Source organism: Gallinula chloropus, assembly GCF_964237585.1.
Source record: "Gallinula chloropus genome assembly, chromosome: 32".
NCBI classification, from domain to species: Eukaryota; Metazoa; Chordata; class Aves; order Gruiformes; family Rallidae; genus Gallinula; species Gallinula chloropus.
In genome coordinates this window covers 1,962,485-1,986,517 of record NC_140117.1, presented here as the reverse complement: position 1 = coordinate 1,986,517, position 24,033 = coordinate 1,962,485, and the positions used below count along the sequence as shown (strand labels likewise).

The following is a 24,033-nucleotide window of genomic DNA, read 5'->3' as shown; positions in this document are numbered from 1 at the left end:
GGTTTTTTCAAATCCGGTACTGACTCTGACAGGAAATATTCTAACCGCCCTGCAGAAAGAAAAGTCACTCACTGGGCGGATGCACAAGGCATCTCAAAAGCACTTGTCCTTTGCTAAATTTCAGAATTCCAATCTATGGTCAGACCCTTAGGCCCCATTCCCCAGGAAATTAGCTGAATTTCTGCACCCTCCTGCCCAAGCCCAGAGTCAGAAGATAAAGCTGCAGGCAGGACCCAGAGAGAAAGACAACAAAGTAGAACCAACATCCAACCTAAGCCTCCCTGGGTGGCAGGTGCTGAAGGGGGCTTTTCCTGGCACTGCTCTTCCCCTGGCAGCCTCTGCTGGGGAACATCACTTTATGGCAAGGTTTGGCACCCTCAGTAGGTGTGTCCTGTCCCAAAAAGGGCTGATGTTCTGGTGTGTGATCACTGTAGCTGTGGCAATGAGCAAACCCCGACCAGGCCCTGGGGAATTGTCCACCTGAGCCAGGGCCACTGGATCCCTCTCTTAGAGTTTAGGGTTTCAGGATGTGGATCTGTTCTGGAGGAAAAAGGAGGAGCCCATCAGTCCCAAGAACCAAAAAAGAAGGAGAAGGGAGGGAAAAGAAGCTGGGAGGTAATAGGGAGAAGGCAGGAAGGGGACAAAATGGAGTGGGGGCCTTCAAATGTCAGAACATGCCATACCTGGACTGTTGGGCAGCAGAAGCGTTCTCCAGGCTACAAGGAGAGAGAAGAGCTGGTACCCAGTTGATCTGGGCAGAAGAGAGAATCTATTCCAGTGCTGGTGTCCCCAAGCTGCCCACCCTCCCATGCACATGGCCTTGGGCTTTCCCAGACCCGGAGATGATGGGATGGAGAGGATGGACAAGGAGGGAAAGGGCCAAGCACAGAGCACGTGGGACAGGACCCCATGCTTTGCTTGAGCTCACAGAAGCTCATGGAAGCTCACTGAGCATCTTTTGTCTGTACACAGAAAACCCAAAAAGCAGTATTTGATATGGTGGGAGAGATATTCACGCTATAACTGATGTGGAAGAGCAGTCAGAACTCTGGAAGAACCCAAATTCCTTGTGTTGTAGTGTTGTGTGGCCAGGTTCTGGTGGAGGATGGGGGCTGCAGGGGTGGCTTCTAAAAGAAGCTAGAAGTATTCCCTGAGCCTGACTGAGTAAACAGCTGACTCAAGGGCAGACTTGTTGACAAAGGCCGGTCCAATCAGTGATGGTCACAGCACCTCTGGGAATCACATTTAAGAGAAAGAAAATGCAAGCAGATGCTTTTTGCCCCCAGAGAAGGGAGTGAGAAGATGTAAGAATGGTGCAGACACCAAGGCCAGTGAAGAATGTCAAGGTGGAGGAGGCGCTCCAGGCACCACAGAGAATGATGCTCCCTGCAGCCCCTGGAGAAGCCCATGGTGGAGCGTGTGTCCCCCTGCAGCCCATGGAAGATGACAGGGAGCAGATACCCCACCTGCAGCCTGTGGAGAGACCCCAGGCTGGAGCAGGTGGAGACACATGGAGGACACTGTGACCCCACGCTGGAGCATCCTCTGCCAGCACTTGGAGCCAATGCAGAGAGATGGAGACACACACAGAGAGAGACACACATGCTGGAGCAGGTTTGCTGGGCAAGGGGAGGGGTGTGACTCTGTGGTGGACCAGGCTAGAGCAGTCTGGGCTTGAGAGACATTCTGTGATTTTTGACTACACCCATAGCAGTGACCCACGCTGGAGCAGCTGGGGAAGAGCTGAAGCCCTGTGGGAAAGGGCTCACATTGGAGAACTGTGTTGGAGGACTGTCTCCCGTGGGTGGGACCCCACACTGGAGCAGGGGAAGGGGATGAGGAATGTCCTCCCTCCCGCTAAAAAGGAAAACAACTTGTGAGGGACTGACCGAACCCCCATTTCCCAGTCCCTGCCCCTCCCTGTGCCACAATAGGGTCCACACTTCTCATCACCCAACTCTGGTGTCACTGGGGCTGCAGCAGTGCCATTAATTAGAGAGTTTTCTGTCCTTTATCTGTGTTGCGTCTGTTTTGACCGTGACGTTGATTACGGGATGATCTCTCCCTGTCTTTATCTCCTCTCCTGAGCCACTCAATATCTATTTTCTCCTGAAAAGGGGAGTGATAGAGTGGCTCTGATGGTTGTCTGGCCTCCAACCAGGGTCAAACCATCACAGCTTTTTGAGAAAATTTAAACAACCCCAGTCCCCAGGAATTTCTCTGTCTGATCAGGCACATCGCATGGCTGGTGACAGGGGAGAGGGGAAAACCTTGGACTTGTCTCCCCAAGTCTCAGGGGAGAGGCATGAATTCAGAGGATGGGTAAAGAGGAAAAGGGCCAAGCATGGAGTGTCCAGGAGTGTACTCTACACCATGTTGGAGCTTACAGACACTCACCCAGTTCTGGATCTTGTTTTCCTAGAAACAAAACCAAAACACGGAATATTGGATCAGGTAGGACATCCTGCAATCCCATAACTGCTGATGAAGAGCCCACAGAGATCAGGGAGGCTCAAAATAGCTGTTTGAGAAGTGCAAAAAATCCTGAATCGGGAATGGCTCCCTCCACCAGACACACCCAGTGCTGCAGCTCATTTCCCTGGAAAGCAAAACCAAATCCCACCCAGGCTTTCTGGAGTTCAGCCCTGAAGTGAGGAACTGCCCAAAACCAAGTCCATCCTGGAGCCTCATCCAGCTCTCTGCACAGCAGCACTGAAAAGCAAAGCCAGAGGAAGAGGGTTTCAGAAGAGCAGCTTGCTTCCTCAGCGGGAACCTCTCAAGAGGGTCTCTGGGACCTTCCCACCAGCCAGATGGTCTGGAGGTGCTCCCTGTCCTCCTGCCCACACCCCAACATATCCTTGTCCCCTTCTGTCCTTTGCCCAAAGAGCTTTCTGATGAAGGCAAAATGTTCTTCTGACACAGACGTACCTTTCCTTACCTGCAGAGAGGCTCCAAGGCCATGGATTTTGCCTGTGTTAATTGAGGTTGTTGCAGGCCTGTGCCGAGCTTGGCATGAGCGGTGCACACTGCACGCCACAGGTGTTGCTTTGCTCTCCCACGGTCCAGAGACCCTGGAGAAAATGGAGCAGGAAGACTGGAAGGACGAGGTTTCCCTGCAGTGGGGACCTGCTCCTGAAAACAACCTCCACTCCAGCCTGCCCCAGTGCTAGTGAGAAACATTTGAGGGGAGCATTGCAGGACAGGACTGAAGGGGAACCCAGGGCAAGGGATATATGGCATAAAGAGCCCAAGAGAAAGTGAAACCCATATGGAGTCGAGCTCTAGACTGGGCTGCCCCCACCCCACAGCAGCTTCTGGCCCAACATCTCCCACCTGGAGCGGGCAAAAACCCCGACAGCCCTACAGGCTCCCTACCTGATCCCAGCCCCTGCTCTGCCCCACTGCCCCTCACCAGGAGTTATTGCAAATCTCTAAATGACAGGAAATAGTCTGAATCCCTTTGGTGCTTTCACCCTAGTTGGAGGGCAGATGCCAGCAGGCCAGGAACACACTATTGTAATATTTGCCATCTTAGCAGAGTGAAATTCATCACGCTTTCTTAGAAGGCTCTATAGTTATCCCTGAGGCAGAAAATTTCTTTTCATACATAAACAATCAAGCCAATAGTTAACTGAACTGTTAGTTCTAAACAACACTTCATTTAGGCAAGTGCTTGTTTCTCAGGTATGGTTCATCCAGGTTTAACTTCTCCTGTTGGTGCAGAGATCCATTCATCTTTACCAGGCAAAAGCTCTGTGGGTAAGGCATCAGTCCATTTAAGGTGTGCTTCCTGGCAAATGTTAGAAACTTGTCTTTTGAGAGCCAGAGTCATTCCTTCTACTTTCCCACTAGATTGAGGCCTCCAGGGGGTGTGTAGTTCCCACCTAATCTGCAAAAATTTGGAAATTTCCTGTATTGTTTCTGCAATAAAATGAAGCCCATTATCAGAGGAGGTTCCCTCTGGAACAGGAAATCAAGGCATCATTTCTTTTAACAAGATTTTAGTTTCTTCTCTAGCTTTGTTGGTATGACAAGGGAATGCCTCTGGCCAGCCACAGAAGGTATCAGCAACACCAATACATGTTTATACTGGTTGCATTTACATAATTCTGAAAAGTCTATTGGCCAGCATGCCCCAGGAGTTATTCCTTGTTTCACAAATCCTTTCTGATTCTTGGGTTGTTCATGCAACAGATGGTACATTTCTTACAACAATCATAGAATCATAGAATGGTTTGTGTTGGAAGGGACCCCAAGGATCTTCGAGCTCCAACCCCCCTGCCGCAGGCAGGGCCATCAACCTCCAGGTCTGGAGCTACACAAGGTTGCCCAGGGCCCCATCCAACCTGGCCTTGAACACTTCCAGGAATGGGGCATCCACCCGCTCTCTGGGCAATCCGTTCCAGCACCCCACCACTCTCTCTGTAATGAACTTTACCCTAATATCTAATTTAAACTTTCCTTCCTTTAGCTTTAGTCCATTCCCCCTTGTCCTGCCAGTATCTACCCTTTTAAAATGTTGATTCCCCCCCTGTTTCTCTGCTCCCTTCAGGTACTGGAAGGCTGCAATGAGGTCCCCTCACAGCCTTCTCTTCTTTAGGTTGAACAAGCCCAGTTCCCTCAGCCTCTCTTTGTAGGGGAGCTGCTCCAGCCCTCTAATCATCTTTGTGGCTCCTCTGAACCCTCTCCAACAGTTCCACATCTTTCTTGTATTGGGGACACCAGATCTGGACACAGGACTCCAGCTGGGGCCTCACGAGGGCAGAGTAGAGAGGGACAATCCCCTCCCTGTCTCTGCTGCCACCTCTCTGCTGATGGAGCCCAGGATACCATTGGCCTTGTGAGCTGCAAGAGCCACTGCTGGCTCATGTGAAGTTTCTTGTCCACCAGAATCCCCAAGTCCTTCTCAGCAGGGCTGCTCTCCAGGAGCTCTTCTCCCGGTCTGTATCTGTGTCTGGGATTCTTCCGGCCCAAGTGCAGCACCTGACACTTGGCAGTGTTGAACCTCATTAGGTTCCCCCGGGCCCATCTTTCCAGCCTGTCAAGATCCCTCTGGATGGCTCCTTTCCTTCTGGGGTGTCGACCACACCACTCAGCTTGGTGTCATCCGCAAACTTGCTGAGGGTGCACTCAATTCCATCATCCATGTCATTGATAAAGATGTTCAAGAGCACTGGTCCCAAGACAGACCCCTGGGGGACCCCGCTTGTCACCAGCCTCCACCTGGACATAGACCCATTGACCACCACCCTTTGGCTACGGTCTGTTAACCATTTTCTTATCCACTGGATGGTCCACCCATTAAATCCACATCTCTCCAATTTAGAGATAAGGATGTGGTTGGGCACTGTGTCAAAGGCCTTGCACAAGTCCAGGTAGATGACCTCTGTCCTGTCCCTTTGTGCCACAGGACACCCTACATGTTTTCTGGAAGAGTTAGGGCTTCTTGAACAAAGGTGGGTTGTTGCAGGTGCTGCCTTGAAATGCTGAATCTCAGCAGATCAGTCTTGCTGTGCCAGGACATTTGGAGGGGGATCTGGGGCTGTTGGGCACCAACGCTCTGTGTTTCTGCACAAGTTGGGGTGGGTTTGGTGGCCAGTCCTGCAGCCCTGTTGGGACCTATGGTGGTTCTGCTATCAGATGTGTTCACCGCTTTTGAGCTGAGGGCACACCTACCTGACTGTTGTGGTTTGCATGGCAAGGTGTTAGGGGTGGGGATGGGGTTGCAGCCATAGGAGTTGACTTCTGCCAGAAACTCCTAGAAGCTTCCCCCAGGTCCCACAGAGCCAGTACCAGCCAGCTCAAGGACAGACCCACTGCTGACCAATGTCAAGCCAATCAGTGATAGTGGTAGTGCCTCTGTGATAACATATTTAAGAAGGATGCTGTGACGCAGTGGGATACCCACACTGGAGCCAGCTTGGTGTTTGGTGACAGCAATGGCTGACATACTCCTGGGCTGCCAGACACAGGGTATCATGGCTATTCCTGTCCTGCAGTACTGCACAGGCTGGAACTCCAGCATCACCTTGAGTCAAAGGAATTATGACCTGTGGATGAGTCCCCAGAATAACAGGGCACCCCAAAGTGTCTGTGGCCAGGAACAAGTGCCCCACAAAGCCTCTGCCCTTCTGCAGCAGAAGAGGAAACTCCTGAAGGCCACCGTGTTCCCTTCTCCCTATCTCCCCATGACCTCTGGGCTTCTTTTCCCTTCCTTCTTCTCCTTTATTTTTCTTTGAACTGATGGTCTGCTGCATTTTTCCTTCATTGTCCTGAACCCCCAAATGTACTAAAACCACCACTGTGAAAGAGATGGACTCAGTGGAACTGGCTGAGGTGGACAATTTGCCAGGGTCTGGTCAGGGCTGTGCTCATTGCCTCAGCAATAATGGTCATACATGAGAACATCAGCCCATTTTGGGAAGGAAATATCTTCCAAAAGTGCTGAAACTCCCCTAGTGCTATTCTCCAGCACAAGCTGCTGTGAGAGGCACAGGGTGACTCACATTCCACCTACGGACAGTAAATCTGCAACTGACACTGGCTTAACGGTTGTTCAGGTTTTAGTCAGCCTGGTGCATCCGGCAGCTCGTGGCCATGTGCTGAACAACTTTTCCTTCTACAGGGGCTTTCAAATATTACTTTCATTTAGGGCCAGTAACGGGTTTGCAAGAAAACCTGGTGAGGAACAGTGGGACAGAGTAGGGGGCTGCACCAGGGACCCATGCCCAGTCCTGTCCTGCCATTGAGCACTGGTTTCTTCCACCATTGGGGTGCTTGTGCAGGGGGTTTGGGGACTTCAGACCCTCTTTGGGGAGCAGGTGCAACCCTTCTTTTCCATCCCCTCTTGGACAAGTGTAACCCCCATCACCCACCTCTGCATCCCTTCCCCTCCCTTCTCTCCAGCAAGGATGCAGATGTGACTCCTGGCAAGTCCTGGGGTCCTCCTGAGGTATTCTGTGACTCTCCATGTGTTCCTGCAGGTAGGGATCTTGCAGGGCTGTTGGGGGCTTTCGCCCACTCCAGGTGACAGATGTGGGGCAGGAAGCTGCCATGGGTCATGGGCAGCTCAGCCCAGAGCTTGGCCCCACATGGGTTTCACTTTCCTTTGCATTCTTTATACTGTACATCCCTCGCCCGGTGTTCCCCTTCAGTCCTGTCCTGCAATCCTCCCCTCAAATGTTTCTCACTAGCACTGGGGCAGGCTGGGGCGGAGGTCCTTTTCTGGGCCAGGTTCCCACTTCAGGGAAAACTGCTTCTCTTTTCATTCCTCCCACACCCACTCCAGTTTTCCAGAGTCTCTGGACCATTGGAGGGCAAAGCAAAACCAGTGGCATGGGGCATGCACTGCTCATGCCAATCTTCACCCTTGCCTGCAACACCCTAAATCAATCAACACTCAGTCTCTATGTCTCTGTATCCCTCTCTGTTGTCAAGCTGAATTCAGAGTGGTGGGACCAGGCCACCCTCTCCATGTCACCATGGGGCAGGATGTCACACTGCCATGTCAGTTGTCCCCTGGCGTGGACACTCGGAGCTGGGACATCAGGTGGATCCATCACCATGTCTCTGAAACGGTGCTCCACTACTGAAATGGGGAGGATCTGTCCAGGGAGCCGTTGGAGGAATATGTTAGGATGACAGAGTTGGCCAGAGATGAACTCTCTGGTGGAAACCTGGACTTGCGAATCTCTGGGTTCAGACCCTCTGATGATGGTCAGTACATCTGCACATGAAGAAACCATGCCCCTTATGGAGAAGCTTTGGAGCATCTGGCGGTGTCAGGTTTGTGGCCGATGCAGTGTTTCCAGGGGATGATCCTCATGTCCCTAGGGTTGTCTGTCCCTCACAGACCTCTGTCCTGTCTGTCTTTGCCACTGGAGACCTGGCACATTTTCTGGAAGCCTTGGGGCTTCTTGAACAAAGACTGATCAGTGCAGACACTGCCTTCAGGCACTGAGGCTTGACAGCTTGGACTTGTTCTATGGGATGTTTGGGAGGAGATCTCGGGCTGTTGGGCATTAATGCCATGTTGTTCCTGCATAGGTTTGGTGATCAGTCCATTGGGACCTATGATAGGTCTGCTGTCAGATTTGTCCCTCACCTTTGAGCTGAGGCCATCCCTACCTGACTGCTGTGGGTTTGCATGCAAGGCCCTGCGGAGTGGGGAGCTGCAGGGGTGGCTTCTGCAAGAAGCTCCGAGAAGCTTCTCCCAGGTCCAACCAGCCAGCTCAAGGATAAACTCACTGGTGAATAACGTCAAGCAAATCAGAAGCAATGGTAGTGCCTCTGGTCCTTCCCCAGCCACAGGATCTCACCCTCAGCTCTCTCTGGAGGGTTACAAGCTCAGAGCCCCCTGGGTGCTGTGTCATTTGGCTGGATGGTGCCTGCAACCAGAGGTGCTGTGGAAAGACCCTGACAGGTAATGTCTCCCACTGGTCTCCCAGAGATGTTCCTCTGAGGCAAGGGGCCTGTTTGACACCAAAGATGTCATTGTGGTGACAGGAACCAGAGGTGGGAAACGGTCTTGTGTGGCCCGGAACAGCCACCTCAACCAGGAGCAATACGTGTCCCTGCACAAGTCCAGTGTAATGGCTGCAGCCAGGCCCGGTGATGCTCAGCTGGGTGGGGGTTGGCTGCCTTGCTTGGAGCAGCTTTGGTGTGGGCTTGGGGTGCAGTGTGTGGGTGCAGGGGCACCTTCTGCTCAGCTGTCAGGCATGAGAGAAGCTGAGCCTTGTGTGTTTCAGGGTAACATTGGTATTTCCAGGGGGGAGAGAGAACTCTGTCCCTTTGAGGCCAGGGCTCCTGGGACAAGGGCTGGGAGATTTGGGGCATTTATCTCTTTTTCCTTCTCCTCAATGAGCCCACTGCAGGATTAGTGCGACCCACTTACTTCACATCACATCAGTTGTATGATATGTAGAAAGAGGTAGGAGCTGTGTTCCCAGATCCTTGGCTGCCCAGAGAGGGGCTGGATGCCCCATCCCTGGAGGTGTTCAAGGCCGGGTTGGCTGGGGCCCTGGACAACCTTGTGTAGATCCAGACCTGGAGGTTGGTGGCGCAGCCTGTGGCAGGGTGGGGGTAGAACTCTATGACCCTTGGGGTCCCTTCTAACCCATATCATTCTATGATTCTATGATCTCCTTCCTCAGAGTGATCCCATCCCAGAGCCATCCCTGGTCTCATGGGAAGAATGATACCATGAAAAGCTGAAATCAAGACTCATAGTCATATGAGACCATAGTCCTTGGTGACTACGAAGCAGGTATTCCTTCTGCAGTGCTGGGTGCATGGGGGATCGCTCCGAACGTACACGCCGTAAGGGGTCAGTGACACAGTTTTTATCCAAGACATATGTGCATATTCATGCTACATGCATATTGATAGGGTTTCCAAGGAATGACTAATTCTTCTGTTATGAGAGCCCATTATCACCCACCCGCCTACCCCACCCCAATAATATCTAGGTGGGCTTAATTTACTCTTACTACAGGTCCTTTTGGTGAGCTTTAGCCTTAGTCTTGCTGTCAAAGCCATGGAGCTGGTCCTGCAGACTTGAGGCCCCTCCTGTTGTTGCTCCCTCGTCCTCTCTATTGCTCCCTTGTCAGAGAGAAGGTGTTTCTCCTGAGCTATCACAACGCACACACTTTGCTAACATTGCAATCTTGTTCTCCATTTTACAGGAACCAGTGGAGCTAGAGCCCTAGCACAGAGGAGCAGGACTGGGGAGGCAGCAGCTGGGTCTGGGCAGTGCCTGGTGTGTCAGGGGGGAGATGGCTCCTTTTTTGGCACCACTGATGGATCTCAAGAGGGCTGGGACTTGCCAGAAGACAGTGGGGAAACAGCCCGTTGCCACGGTCTGGGTGTGGGAGTCACCCAACACACCCAGGCACAGCTTAGCCCCAGAAACTGGCCAGCCAAGATGCCCCTTGTACACGAGGAATGGGAGGAGAACCACCCAGAGCGGCACCCAAACCCAAAATTACCTGGAGTGTGGGGCAGCAGAAACTTTCTTCAGACTACAAGGAGAGAGGAGAGCTGGTCACATCCCAGAGCCGGTCCCTCGCAGCTCTAGGCAGGAAAGAGGGTGCAGCCCCGTGCTGGTCTTCCTGAGCTGCCCACCCTCCCAGGCACATCACCTTGGTCTTTCCCAGACCCAGGGATGCTGGTATGGAGAGGGCTGAGCACAGAGTTCATGGACAAGACCCCATACCATGTTGGAGCTCAAGAAGACTCACCCAGTGCTTCAAATCGTTCCTCTGGAATGCAAATCAAAAAGCAATGAGGTGATCAGAGGGAACAACTACTCACCCCATGGCTGATCCTATGGGAGCAGCCAGAAATCAGGGTTGTTGCCCAACTCCTTCTTTTTGGGCAGTAGGACAGGACCACCGGGAATGGCTCTGTGCCAGCCAATCCAGCCATCAGCACACCCAGGCTCAATGGAGTTCTGCCTGCATGTGAGGAATCCCCCAAACCCGAGTCCCTCCTGCAGGCTCCTGTGCCAGGAGGTTATTCTGGGGGAAGGGTCCAGGGGGACTCACACAGCTCTCTGTACAGCAGCAGCGCTGAAAAGCAAAGCCAGAGGAAGAGGGCATCTGGAGAGCAGCTTGCTTCCTCAGCAGGAACATCTCAAGAGGGACTCTTCCCACCAGAGAGACGGTCTGGCAGTGCTCCCTGTCCTCCCGCCCACAGAACACCGTGTCACTGTCCCCTTCCATCCTTTGCCCAAGGGGCATTTTGATGAAGGCAAAACGTCCTTCTGAAGCAAATGTACCCTTCCTTCTCCAGAGAGAAGCTCTGAGGCCAAGGAGCCCAACAGAGAGCACGAGGAGCACACCCAGACTGGCCAAACAGGGACGAGCACCGTGGAAAAAGGAGGCTGAGAAACAAACATCCAAAACAAACACACAGAGACTCGCGTCTCTGGGGAGAAGGACCAAGAGACCCCTGCCCCACACTGTCCAGCCCTTATCCCATGAGCCCTGGCCTCAAGGGGACAGAGTCCTCCCATGCCCCCACACCTCCATGCTATCTCATCGCTTATTAGTGTTTCTTTTTGTTTTCCAGAGAAACAAGCTGCCACACGGAGTGAGTGTCCACGTGATCTGGCACAGCATGGGGTCTTGTCCCGGGCACTCTGTGCTCACCCCTTTACCTCCTTGCCCATCCTCTCCATCCCGGCATCCCTAAGTGTGGGAAAGCCCAAGGCCATGTGCCTGAGAGGGTGGGCAGCTGGGGGAGGCCAGCACGGGGATGGATCCTTTTCCCTGACCAGGGATGCTTGGGCACCAGCCATGGGATGTGACCAGGCTGCAGAGATCCATTCCTGGGGCTTGGGGGCTGTTTGCACTTTTGGGAGAAGTAGTTTTGGGTCTGCAAGAGCTCTTCCTTCTCTTTCATGAGCAGTGACGAGATGTCAAGATGTCCCCTCTGATCAAATATATTTTTTTCTTTCCAGGGAAACGAGATGCAGCACGGAGTGAGTCCCTACATAACCTCATTCACGGCATGGGGTCCTGTCCCGGGTGCTCTGTGCTGGGCCCTTTCCCTCCCTCCCTATCCTCTCAATTCATGCATCTTGTCTGCCACAGGTACACCAGACCTTAACTGCTCAATTCATGACCAGTACTGCATGAAAACCTACCCCCTCCCATCAAATATTGCTTGCTTTTTTTCTTTCCAAGGGAATGACATGCAGCACTTTCCCCACTTTCCCGTCCTTTTTCTCTCTATCCCAGCATCTCTGGGTGTGGGAAAGACCAAGGCCATGTGCCTGTGAGGGTGGGCAGCTCTTGGAAACCGGCACAGGGATGGACCCCAGAGCTGATGGGGACCAGTTCTGGAATGTGACCAGGCTGGCAGAAATGTATTCCTGGGGTTGGGGTCTTTTTGCACTTCCCAAGAATGTATTCCAGGGTCTGTCCAAGCTCTGTTTGCTTCTTTATGAATAGTTACATCATGAAAAACTGTTCCCTCTCATAAAATATTGCTTACATTGTTTCTTTTTTATTCCAGAGGAGCGAGAAGTAAAACGGGGTGGAGACCCTCTATGACGTCCTTCATAGCGTGAGCCCTTTCCTGGGTGCTCTTTGCTCACCACTTTCCCTCCTTGCTTGTTCTCTCCATCCTGGCATTGCTACATCTGGGAAAGCCCAAGGCTATGTGTCTGGGAGGGTGGGCAGCTTGGGGAGACCAGCATGGGGATGGACCCCAGAGCTGCTGGGGGATGGTTCTTGGATGTGACCAGGCTGGCAGAGATCCATTCCTGGGGTTTGGGTCTTTTTGCACTTCCCAAGAAAGTGTTCTCAGGTCTGTCCAAGCTCTGTTTACTTCTTCATGAGCAGGTACCATGAAAAGCTGTCCCCTCTCATAAAATATTGTTGGTTTTGTTTTTTTTATTCCAGAGGAACGACATGCAAAACAGGGTGAGTCCCTCTTCGACCTCCTTCATGGCGTGAACCCTTTCCTGGGTGCTCTTTGCTCGGCACGTTCCTTCCCTGTCCTCTCCATCCTGGCATTGCTATGTCTGGGAAAGCCCAAGGCCATGTGCTTGGGAGGGTAGGCAGCTGGGGGAGGTTAGAATGGGGATGGACCCTTTTTGCTGACCAGGGATCCTTGGGCATCAGCCATGGGATGTGACCAGGCTGCAGAGATCCATTCCTGGGGCTTGGGGGCTGTTTATACTTTTGGGAGAAGTAGTTTTGGGTCTGCAAGAGCTCTTCCTTCTCTTTCATGGCCAGTGATGGGATGACAAGATGTGTCCCCTCTGATCAAATACTGTTTTTCTTTCCAGTGAAACGATATGCAGCACGGAGTGAGTCCCTCCATAACCTCATTCATAGCGTGGGGTCCTGTCCCAGGTGCTCTGTGCTGGGCCCTTTCCCTCCCTCCCTATCCTCTCAATTCATGCATCTTGTCTGCCATGGGGACACCAGACCTTAACTGCTCATTTCATGACCAGAACTGCATGAAAAGCCACCCATTCACGTCAAATATTGCTTGCTTTTTCTTTCTTTCCAAGGGAATGAGACTCAGCACTTTCCCCACTTTCCTGTCCTTTTTCTCTCTATACCAGCATCCCTGGTTGTGTGAAAGACCAAGGCCATGTGCCTGTGAGGGTGGGCAGCTCTTGGAAACTGGCACGGGGATGGACCCCAGAGCTGCTGGGGACCAGTTCTGGAATGTGACCAGGCTGGCAGAGATGTATTCCTGGGGTTTGGGGTCTTTTTGCACTTCCGATGCAATATTGCTTGCTTTGTTTTTTTTTTTTGTTCCAGAGGAATGATATGCAAAATGGAGTGAGTCCCTCTATGACCTTCTTCATGGCGTGAGCCCTTTTCCGGGTGCTCTTTGCTCAGCACTTACCTTCCTTGCACATCGTCTCCATCCTAGCATCCCTAAGTTTGGGAAAGCCCAAGGCGAAGTGCCTGGGAGGGTGGGCAGCTCAGGGAGACCAGCGTTGGGCTGGACCCACTCACTAGACGAGGGCCCCTTGGGCATCAGCCATGGTATGTGACCAGGCTGCAGAGATCTGTTCCTGGGGCTTGGGGGTTTGTTTGCACTTCTAGGAGTAGTTGTTTTGGGTCTGCAAGAGCTCTTCCTTCTGTGTCATGAGCAGTGACAGGATGACAAGATGTCCCCTGTGATCAAACATTTTTTTCTTTCCAGTGAAGCGAAAAGCAGCACTGGGTGAGTCCCTCCATAACCTCATTCATGAAGTGCGGTCCTATCCTGAGTGCTCTGTGCTCAGTCCTTTCCCTCTTTGCCTGTCCTCCCCATCACAGCACCCTGGGGTCTGGGAAAGCCCAAGGCTTTGCCTGGGAGGGTGGGTGGACTGAAGAGACTAGCGCTGCTCTGGACCCTCTCAATTGCTAAGAGCACCAGGCACCTGGTATCGGATGTGCCCGTGCTGGAAGGGAGCCATGGCTGTAACTTCACGGGGCTTTTACCAATACCCGAAGGGAAGAAATTTAAGTCCTGCCCAAGTTCTGCCCTTCTTCCCTCTCTAGAGCACCAGCCATGGGACATGGCCAGGCAGGGAGTACTTTTGTGTGTTTGGGGTCTTTCTGCACTTCCCATATCACCAGGTTGATGCAATTCCCAGCTCTGCCTGCTCACTCCGGAGCTCCTAGGGTTAGGGTTAGTGTTCAGGTTAGGGGCAGGGTTAGGGATGAGAAGCTCTGTCCTCTTATCAAATATTGGTTTTGCTTTACAGAGAAAGTCTGTAAGCTCACAGGTGAGTCTCCATGAGCTCTGGCATGGCGTGGGGTCCTGTCCTGAGTGCTCTGTGCTTGGCCCTTCCCCTCCTTGCCCATCCTCTCAATTCAGGCAGCTCCTCAGCCTTGAGGACCCCAGACCAGAGTTGTCTCCTCTCTCGTCTGCTCGTCCCAGGCACCAGCCATGGGATTTGACCAGGCTGGCTGGTTCCGAGGGTTTGGGGGTTTTGCACTTCCCAAGAAAGCAGTCTGGGTTCTGTCCAAAATCTGTTTAATTCTTCATGACCAGTTATTGCATGAAAAGATGTCCTCTCTCATAATATATTGTTTTGGTGTATTTTTCTTTCCAGCGGAGTGAGATGCAGCACTGAGTGAGTCCCTCTATCACCTCCTTCATGGCGTGATCCCTTTCCCGGGTGCGCTTTGCTCAGCACTTTCCCTCCTTGCCTGTCCTCCTCATCACAGCACCCTGGGGTCTGGGAAAGCCCAAGGCTTTGCCTGGGAGGGTGGGTGGACTGAAGAGACTAGCGCTGCTCTGGACCCTCTCAATTGCTTAGAGCACCAGGCACCAGGCATCGCATGTGCCCGTGCTGGAAGGGACCCATGTCTGTAACTTCACGGGGCTTTTATCAATAGCCGAAGGGAAGAAATTTAAGTCCTGCCCAAGCTCTGCCCTTCTTCCCTCTCTAGAGTACCAGCCATGGGACTTGACCAGGCAGCTTGTTTCTCTGGAAAGCAAAAAGAAACAGTAATAAGCGATGAGATGGAAAAGATTTTCGTGTCATAACTGATGATGACAAACAGATAGAATGTGGATAGACACCAAACTTATTATTTGAAAAATGAAAATGAAACCCCAAAACCCCAGACATGGCTTGTTCCAGCCTGGTTACATCCTGTGGCTGCTTCCCTGGGAGATGCACGGGCAGGGGAGGACAACCCCTTCTGTGGCAGACACAATACTCTTACTGTGGCAGAGGAGATCCATAAGTTTAGAGGAAAGGCAAGAAGCAAAAAGGGCTGAGCACAGAGCGTCCAGAACAGGACCCTTTTACCTGCCAGAGCTCACGAAGTCTCACCTTGTGCAGCTGCTCTGTGCAGGGCAGAAGGTCCATGCTCGTGCTGGCCTCCCCAAGCTCTCCACCCTCCCAGGCTCATGGCCTTGGGCTTTCCCAGACTCAGCGATGCTGGGATGGAGAGGACTGTAAGCTACTTCTTTAAGTTCAATATATCCCCCAAACACAGTAATGTCTCCTGCCAGCCTGATCATGTCCCATGGTTGGTGCCCAAGTTCCTGGGACAGGGGAGAAGGTCCATCCCTGTGCTGGTCTTCTCAAGCTGCCCACCCTCCCAGGAATGTTGCCTTTTGCTTTCCTAGACCCAGGGCTACCAGGATGGAGAGCACGTGCAAGGAGAGAATGGGATGAGCAAAAAGTGAGCAAGATAGGACACCATGCTCTGCCACAGTTCATGAGGCTCACCGTGTGATGAAGATCCTATGCCTGGAAAGCAAAGAAAGGGAAGTATCTGATCAGGTGGCAGGATTTTCAGGTCATAACTGCTCATGAAGCACAGGCAGAGATAAGGCAGACCCAGATTTTTTTTTTGGGGAAACAGTAATCATCCCCAAACCCCAGGAATGGCTCTTCACAGACTGATCACATTAGAGATGGAGAGCATGGGCAAGGAGGGAAAGAGCCAAGCATAGAGCACCCAGGACAGGGTCCAGCCCTGTGTCAGACATCAACAAGACTTACCCATTTCTTCAGTTTCTGCAACTGAAAAGCAAACCAGGAGATGTATTTGATAAGGTGCCACAGATTTACGTGCCAGCTGCTCATGAATATCATGGAAAGCTTGTGCAGACCTCAACTTGCTTATTTGGAAAATGGGAAAAGACACCCAAAGCCCAGGGACAGGTCCCTTCCAGCATGTCATGTCCCTTGGCTTGTGCCAAGTGCCTTTGGTCAGGGGAGAGATTTCATCTCTGGCTGGTCTCTCTGAGCTACCCACCCGCCAAAGCACATGGTCTTGCACTTTCTCAGACCCAGGTATGGGGGATGGAGAGGACAGCAGGGAGGGAAAGGGCCGAGCAGAAAGAAAAGACCTCACGCTGTGCCAGCACTTGACACTCACACAGTGCTGCAGCTTGTTCCTGCCAGCCAATCCCTCCGTCAGCCCACCCAGGCACACTGGATTTAACCCCAAATGTCAGAAGCCACCCAAACCCAAAGTCCCATCCAGGGATGGTGGGGGTCCCCAGTGCAGCCCCTGCTCTGCCCCACTGCCCCTCACCAGGAGTTACTGCAAACCCATTACTTAGTCTAAATGACGGGGAATATTCTAAACCCTCTGTGGAAAAGAAAATCACTCACCAGATGGACACGTGCTGCTGGTGCTTCAGTCTGCTCGAAAACCCCAGAACTTCACTCAGCTTCACGACTAATGTCTGCTTGTGACTTCAGGCCCCACCCCCAAGTGAGGAGCTGAAGTTCTGCATCCTCCTACCAAAGCCCAGAGACAGAAAATAAAGCTCTAAGCAGCACCCAGTGACAAGAGAGCGAAGGAAACCAACCCCCCTCCCCGCCCCTGCCTGGGTGCAGGTGCTGGGGGTGGCTTTTCCCAGAGCTGCACCTCTCCCAGCAGCCTGTGCTGGGGAACAGCACCTGGTGAGGTTGGGCACCTCAGGCGGTGTTAGCGGCAGAGTGAAACATCTTGGGATGGTCAGGGATGCAAGAGATAATGGCCACCCATAGCAAGGCAGGGATCTTTACTGGCAGAAATGACCTTCTATGGTTTCTGGGAATTATTGGAGGTGGGATTGGAGTTGGGAATGTAGAGGAAAATAACAGACATGCTGCAAACCAAAATATTCCCCAAGGTCTTTGTTCATGTCCTTAGACATAACGCAGCTCCCAGCATCTGCAGATTCTGAGACGGACTGGGGCTATGCCTGCTGGGGATGTCCCCACCATTGATGATCCTGGTCCAGATGGCTCTAGAAGAGACTTTCCAAGATGTTTCTGAGGTAAGGAGAGCTAGTCCACCCTAAGGTGACTAGCAGGAGCCTGCCTGCACCAGGTACTCCTGCATCATGCTGCACCTCAGACTACAGTGAGGGTGGTGCCTGCATGAGGATTCCTGCAGCAAAACACAGGAAACGTGTGGTTTGCTCTGCTGCTGAAGCTCTCAAGTCGCACATAGGCTGTGGGTCACAGTGCTGTGCTTTGTTTCCTGTCTTTGGTTCCTTCATTCAAAACCCAGAGTCACTTGGTGGGGTTCAGACACAACCAACCAGCCAGACATCATGAAGAACACGATGAGAACCACCTAAAAGCTGCTCTTCCCAGGGACAAACTGGCCCGTTTAAATATGAGACCCACACAGGTCGTACAAAGCCCACTGCACTTCATGAGCCCAACTGCCCCCCACACAGCAATTAACAGCTTCTTTTCCTCCTTGACCGACCCTCTGATACATTTCATAGTCCTGCTGACATGCAGACCAGCTCATTTTTAATGGAGTTTTGCCCTCCCTGAATTATTTTCTGAGCTTCTACAGGTGCAAACACACTGACAAAGTGTTCTTCCAACCACGTGTGTGCCCTCAGATGTTCTATATATGTAGCTCCTGATCAAGGCACACTGAATGACCTTCCACACCTGCAGCACTGATTTCTCTCCTCTGTGAGTTTTCTGGTGCACTGAAGGGTGTGAGCTCTGCCCAAAGCTCTGCCCATGCTCACCACACATGCACAGCTTCTCCATGTGCATGCATACATGTTGAATCACCTTGGATCACATGCTGAAGCACTTCCCATGCTCTGAGCACTGGTAGGGCTTTACTCCCATAAGGTTCATTGGTGGATGATGAGATCCAAGCCCCGTATGAAGCTTTTCCCACAGTCAGGACCTGGATACAGTCTGTTTCTGATGTGTTGATGCTAGTTCAACATTTGCTGAAGGGCTTCCTGCACTTGTAGCACTGGTAGGTGGGTTCCCTGTGGGTTCTCCCATGTGGGTTCCCTGGTGCATCTGGGCTCAACATACATCTCTCTGTGAAGCTTTTCCCACACCTTGGGGTACCTGTACATCTCCTAGCTGGTGTGCACTATCTGGTGCATCACAAGGCTGGAGCTCCTGTTGAAGCATCTCCCGCACTCGGGTCACTGGTAGGGCTTTTCCCCTGTGTGTGTGTGTGTTCGCTGGTGGACAATGAAGTCAAAACTCTGCATGAGATTCTCATACACCCAAGGGACTTGAAAGCTTTTGCTCCTGCATCATGAGCACAAGCACCCCATCCTCACCTGTGGGCCTGCTGCTCAGGTTTATTTTTCTCTGTTCCTTGAGGATCAGAGCCCCAGTGCTCTCCTTGCTCCTGCATCTGGGTAATCAAGTTCAGCTTGGGTTGAGGAAAACATGTTTCAGAGGGTGAAACTGGGAGATAGCAGCTTGAGGAACTCGAGAATCTTGGAGAGTATTTTAAAAGTAAGAGAAATTCAAACTGCTTGAGGGACACGGGGTGGGAGGATGGTAGTTTGGTCATCCAGAACACCAGATTCATGGGTGAATGTGCATCCTCCATCATAGCTCCACAGAGGGAGCCACCCAAAATCAACTGTTGGAATGGATCTACTCCAGAAAAAGGGAAACTATCCCTGCAGGAAAGACTGATGTTTCCTTCCAATGGAAAATGACACAGAAGACAAGAACCAAAGGGCTTTTCTTCAATGTTTCTCCTCCCTCTGTCTTCCAGGAGTGTCAAGGAGATAGTCTACCTCATTTTTGAGCACTGCAGACCTCAAGCTATCTGAAAATGAGAGTATCTGTAACACCACGGCCACAAGCCAAACCTTCAGGAGCCCCATTCTGCCTGATAGGGCTGGGGGTCCATCATTTTTTGGGGAAAATTTGCCTGGTGACTTTCCTTCTGGCATGCCAGCGAGTTGCTCCACCAGTCAATCTCCCTCTTACAGTCTTAAATGCTTCTCAGTCTCTCCACCTCTTCTTTGAGCTCTGCCCCCATGCTGAACAGATCTTCCACTTGCTCACACCTCATACAGGTGGAATTGCCACACAAGCTACTGGGTCAGCACTGTGCACGCGCTGACCTCCCCTCTCTGTGTCTGGTGGGCAGCGACATGTTGCTGCCCTCTCTGAGGATTTTTCAAGGCGATGGGCAGTGCTGGGGCTGCTTTTGCCCTGGCAACGCCTACACCACATCAGCCTCTCTCGCAAGAGAGCTACTGCTTAGTACTGGGTGTCTCCACTTCACAGGGGGTTCTCCTGGCAGAGCAATCACTCCAAACGCTCTTGCAGTTCACGATCTATCACTACAGCTCTGGCTGTGCTGGTTCCGAGCAGTTGACCTTGTGTTGTCGTGTCTCTACAGGCCCTGACCACATTCCTATATTCTTCCCCGGTGCTCAGACCCTTTTTCCACAATTCATAGATCTTCTGCTTCCCTTTGAGTTTACGCATTAGCTCTCTGCTCATCCACGCACATCTTTTGCCTCTCTTTCCCAATTTCTTGCCTAAAGGGATGCACATATCCTGTGCTTGAAAGAAGCGCTGTTTAAATGCTCACAGGCTCCCTTACCTTCTAACAGCGTAGCCCATGGGACAGCTCCTGTTAGGTTGCAGAAGAGATCAAAGTTTGCTCTTCTGAAGTTCAGGGTAGCTATCCTACTTTTTGGCTTGCTTCTTCCACTCAGGATCTTGAATCTACCATTTCATGGTCACTTTGTCCCAGGCTGCCCCCAACCTTCACTTCCCCAACGAGACCCTCCTTGTTGGTAAAAACAAGGTCCAGCACCCGGCCTCCCCTTGTAGGTTCCTACACCATCTGCAGCAGGAAATTGTCTTCTACACACTGCAGAAATTGTCTGGACTGCATACGACTGGCCCTGTTGCTTGCCCAGCAAATAGCTGGGTAATTGAAGTCCCCCATAAGGACCAGCACCTGGGATCTCGAGGCTACTTCTAGCTGCTTGTAGAATGCACTATCAAGTCACTCCTCCTGATCAGGGGGCCTGTAGTACACACCCACAACAGTGTCACTCACACTTGCCTGCCCCTTGATTCTTACCCACAAGCACTCAACTGATGGATCATCCTTCCCCAGGTGGAGCTCAATACATTCTAGGTGCTCTCTCACATAAAGAGCAACTCCTCCACCTCACCGCCCTAGCCTGTCTTTCCTAAAAAGCACACAGCCATCCATGACAGCATGCCAGTCGTCCAGTCTGTCCCACCACGTCTCTGTAATTGCAATGAGATCATGGCCCTGCGACCACACAAATATCTCTGACTCTTCCTGTTTATTACCCATGCTACGCGCATTCATATAGAGGCACGTTAGGGGGGCAGCAGATGCAGGTATCCTCAACAGGTCACAGGGAGATTTCCAACAGGGGATGGGCAATGGTGGCTCCACTGAGGAGTCCTCAGGGCAATCCACAGAATCATAGAATCACAGAAACACAAGGCTGGAAAAGACCTTTTGTCGTGGTTTTACCCCGGCACAGGGCCAAGATCCACGCAGCTGCCTGCTCCTTAAAGGAAAAAAGCAGGGAAAAGGGAAGGGGGGGGGGGGGGGGGTGGTGGTGGTTGGTGAGTAAGGGAAAGGAAAAGGAAGGGGCAAATAACCCCAAAACCAAGAAATTAAGAGGCCCGTGGTTTGGGATAAGGATAGTTTACTAAGATAACAGAAAGATACAATATAACAAAAATTTGTTTTATCGGCAGTATCTGCTGTAGGGTAGCAGTAGCTGCAGCATCAGTTGGACAGGTTGCAGTAGCCACATTCCCTGTCACAGGGGTTGCAGTAGCTACAGTGCTAGTCACAGTGGTTACAGTAGCTGCAGTGCCGGTCATAGGGGTTGCAGCAGTTACAGTCTCTGCTGGTCTGTTTTCCTTCCTTTCCCTCTGACAGTGCTGCCTGCTATCAAGCAGTGTTTAGTACATAGTGGCCAGGGCCCAGCACAGTGCAGTAAGCTGTGCATCTCTGGGAAACTTACGGCAATTTCTTTTCAGATATGCAGTCACTTTATCAGGGTCCTGTAGCTGTTCAGGAGTGAAACTCCAAACCATCAGGCGTGAGAAAGTGCCTAGGTAGTTGCCCATACTCTGCCACATACCCTGCCACTCGTGATGATCTGGCCTCACAGAAAACTCTTGAGTGGTATTCATAAACCTTTGCTTAATATTTAACAAAAGCTGGACCATGTTCACCAAACCTAAAAACAGCAAAATGCTACTTTGAATATCCCAGGGGTATTGGAAATTTTCAAACACTGTTACCAGAGCTGTTGTATTTAGCCCAGAGGAAGAGAAAGCAGCGTAGATATTTCTTGCTGTACTCCCACCATACCAGCTGTCGTTATTAAGTCCTCCCTGTCTAAAGAATAGACAGAGCAGCAAAATCTCATACAAGTACCAGCACAAGTTCACGATCATCGATGTCACTGTATCATAGACTGTTGTCATAAATTACACCAAAAGGAGGTACGGGAACGAAAACAGGAGCTGCAGCCCCAAGATGTTAAAAAATCCTGCCAGGATTGCATACAGCAGACAGTGCTTTTGCTGCCACAGCTGTGAGCACAGCCTTGTGAGTAAATACCAGAGCTTCGTGACCAGAGACTGCTTAAACCAAAGTGCTTATCACAACTTTGTCTTAATTACAATCAGGTCAGGGTCAGATCTACTGTTATACCAACCTTTCAGGCCCCACGTTGGGCGCCAAAAAGACTGTTGTGGTTTCACCCCGGCTGAGGGCCAAGATCCACGCAGCTGCCCTCTCCTTAAAGGAAAAGAGCAGGGAAAAGGGAAGGGGGGTGAGGGGTGAGAAGTAAGGGAAGGGAAAAGGAAGGGGCAAATAACCCCAAACCCAAGAAATTAAGAGGCCCGTGGGTTGGGATAAGGATAGTTTACTAAGATAACAGAAAGATACAATATAACAATGCTGACAGGACTTTAGAGCAAGAAATATATGAAGCTGTTGATACACAATGCAGTTTCTCACCAAACACACAGCTCAGGCCGTGCCACCCAGAGCCGTCCCAGAACCCGACCGTCCCCCAAGAACTGCGCGTCCCAGAGCCGCCCCAGGCCTTCCTCCCGTCAGCCCCCGATATCCTGGGCAGGACGTAACTGGCGTGGAATACTCTCTTTGGTCAGTTAGGTCACCTGTCCTGGCTTCGCCCCTCCTTTCTCATGAAGAGCTGAGAAAGTCCTTGACTGTCTGACAGCAACTAACAACATCAGGGTGTTATCAGCACTGCTTTCATTCTTAACTCTCAAACACAGCATTTCATCCGCTGCTACAAATGAAGCTAACTCCATCCTGACCAAAACCAGGACACCTTTGAAGATCATCAAGTCCAACCATCCCCATCCTATGCGAAACCATATCCCTAAGTACCTCATCTGCCCTTTTTATGTACACATCCAGGGATGGTGACTCAATCACATCCCTGGGCAGCCTGTTCCAGCCCTGACAACTCTTTCTGTAAAAATTTTTTTCTAATATCTAATCTAAACCTCCCTGGCACAGCTTCATGCCATTTCCCCTTGTCCTGTCTCCTCTCCCCTGGCTGAAGAGACCATCGCCCACCTCTCTTCAACCTCCCTTCAGGTAGTTGTAGGTGGTGAGAAGGTCTCCCCTCAGCCTCCAGGCTAAACAGCCCCAGCTCCCTCAACTGTTCCTCACAGGATTTGCCCTCCAGCCCCTTCACCAGCCTCATTACCTTTCTCTGGACTCGCTCCAGGACCATAATGTGATTCCTATGGTGAGGAGCCCAAAACTGGACACAGTACTCAAGGTGTGGCCTCACCAGTGCCCAGTCCAGGGGCACAATCACCTCCCCAGACCTACTGGCCACACTATTTTTGATACAAGCCAGGATGCCATTGGCCTTTCTGGCTGCCTGGGCACACTGCTGGCTCATATTCAGCCTGCAGTCAACCAACACCCCCAGGTCCTTCTCTTCCTGACAGCTCTCCAGCTAGTCTCCCCCAAGCCTGTGGCGCTGCATGGGGTTGTTATGTCCCATGGGCAGCACTCTACAGTTGGCCTTGTTAAACTTCATCCCACTGGTCTCAGCCCATCAGTTCAGTATGTTCAGATCCCTCTGAAGAGCCTCCCTACCCTCAGGCAGATCAACACTTCCTCCCAGCTTAGTGTCATCTGCAAACTGACTGAGGGAGCATTCAATCCCTTCATCCAGGTCATTGATAAAGATGTTGAACAGAACTGGACCCAGGACCGAGCCCTGGGGGACGCCACTCGTGACCGGCCTCAGCTGGATTTGGTTCCATTCACCACCACCCTTTGGGCCCATCCATCCATCCAGTTTATAACCCAGCTGAGGGTCCCCCCCTCCCCCACCCAAGCCAGTGGCAGCCAGTTTCTCAATCAGAATGCTGTGAGAAACCGTCAAAAAGGATTTACTGAAGCCCAGGTAGACACATCCACAGCCTTCCCCTCATCCATTAAGCAGGTCACCTTGTCATAGAAGGTGATCAGGTTAGTTTGACAAGATCTACCTTTTGTAAAGCCATGTAGACTGGGCCTGATCCCCTGGCCATCACGCATGTGCTGCATGATAGCTCCCAAGATGACCCTCTCCATGATCTTCCCTGGGACTGAGGTCAGGCTGACAGGCCTGGAGTTCCCCAGATCCTCCTTCCAACCCTTCCTGTATATAGGTGTCACATCTGCCAGCCTCCAGTCGAGTGGAACTTCCCCAGTCTGCCAGGATTTCTGGTAGATGATGGAAAGGGGTTTGGCTAGGACATCTGCCAGCTCTCTC

General features: G+C 51.8%; 1 protein-coding gene across 1 annotated transcript in view; it reads left to right on the top strand.

The window, feature by feature from the left end:
• LOC311202781 (class I histocompatibility antigen, F10 alpha chain-like) overlaps positions 1–24,033 on the top strand; it is a gene marked incomplete at its 5' end in the record, with an annotated part of 270,685 nt that overhangs the window by 103,932 nt on the left and 142,720 nt on the right. The window lies entirely within an intron of this gene.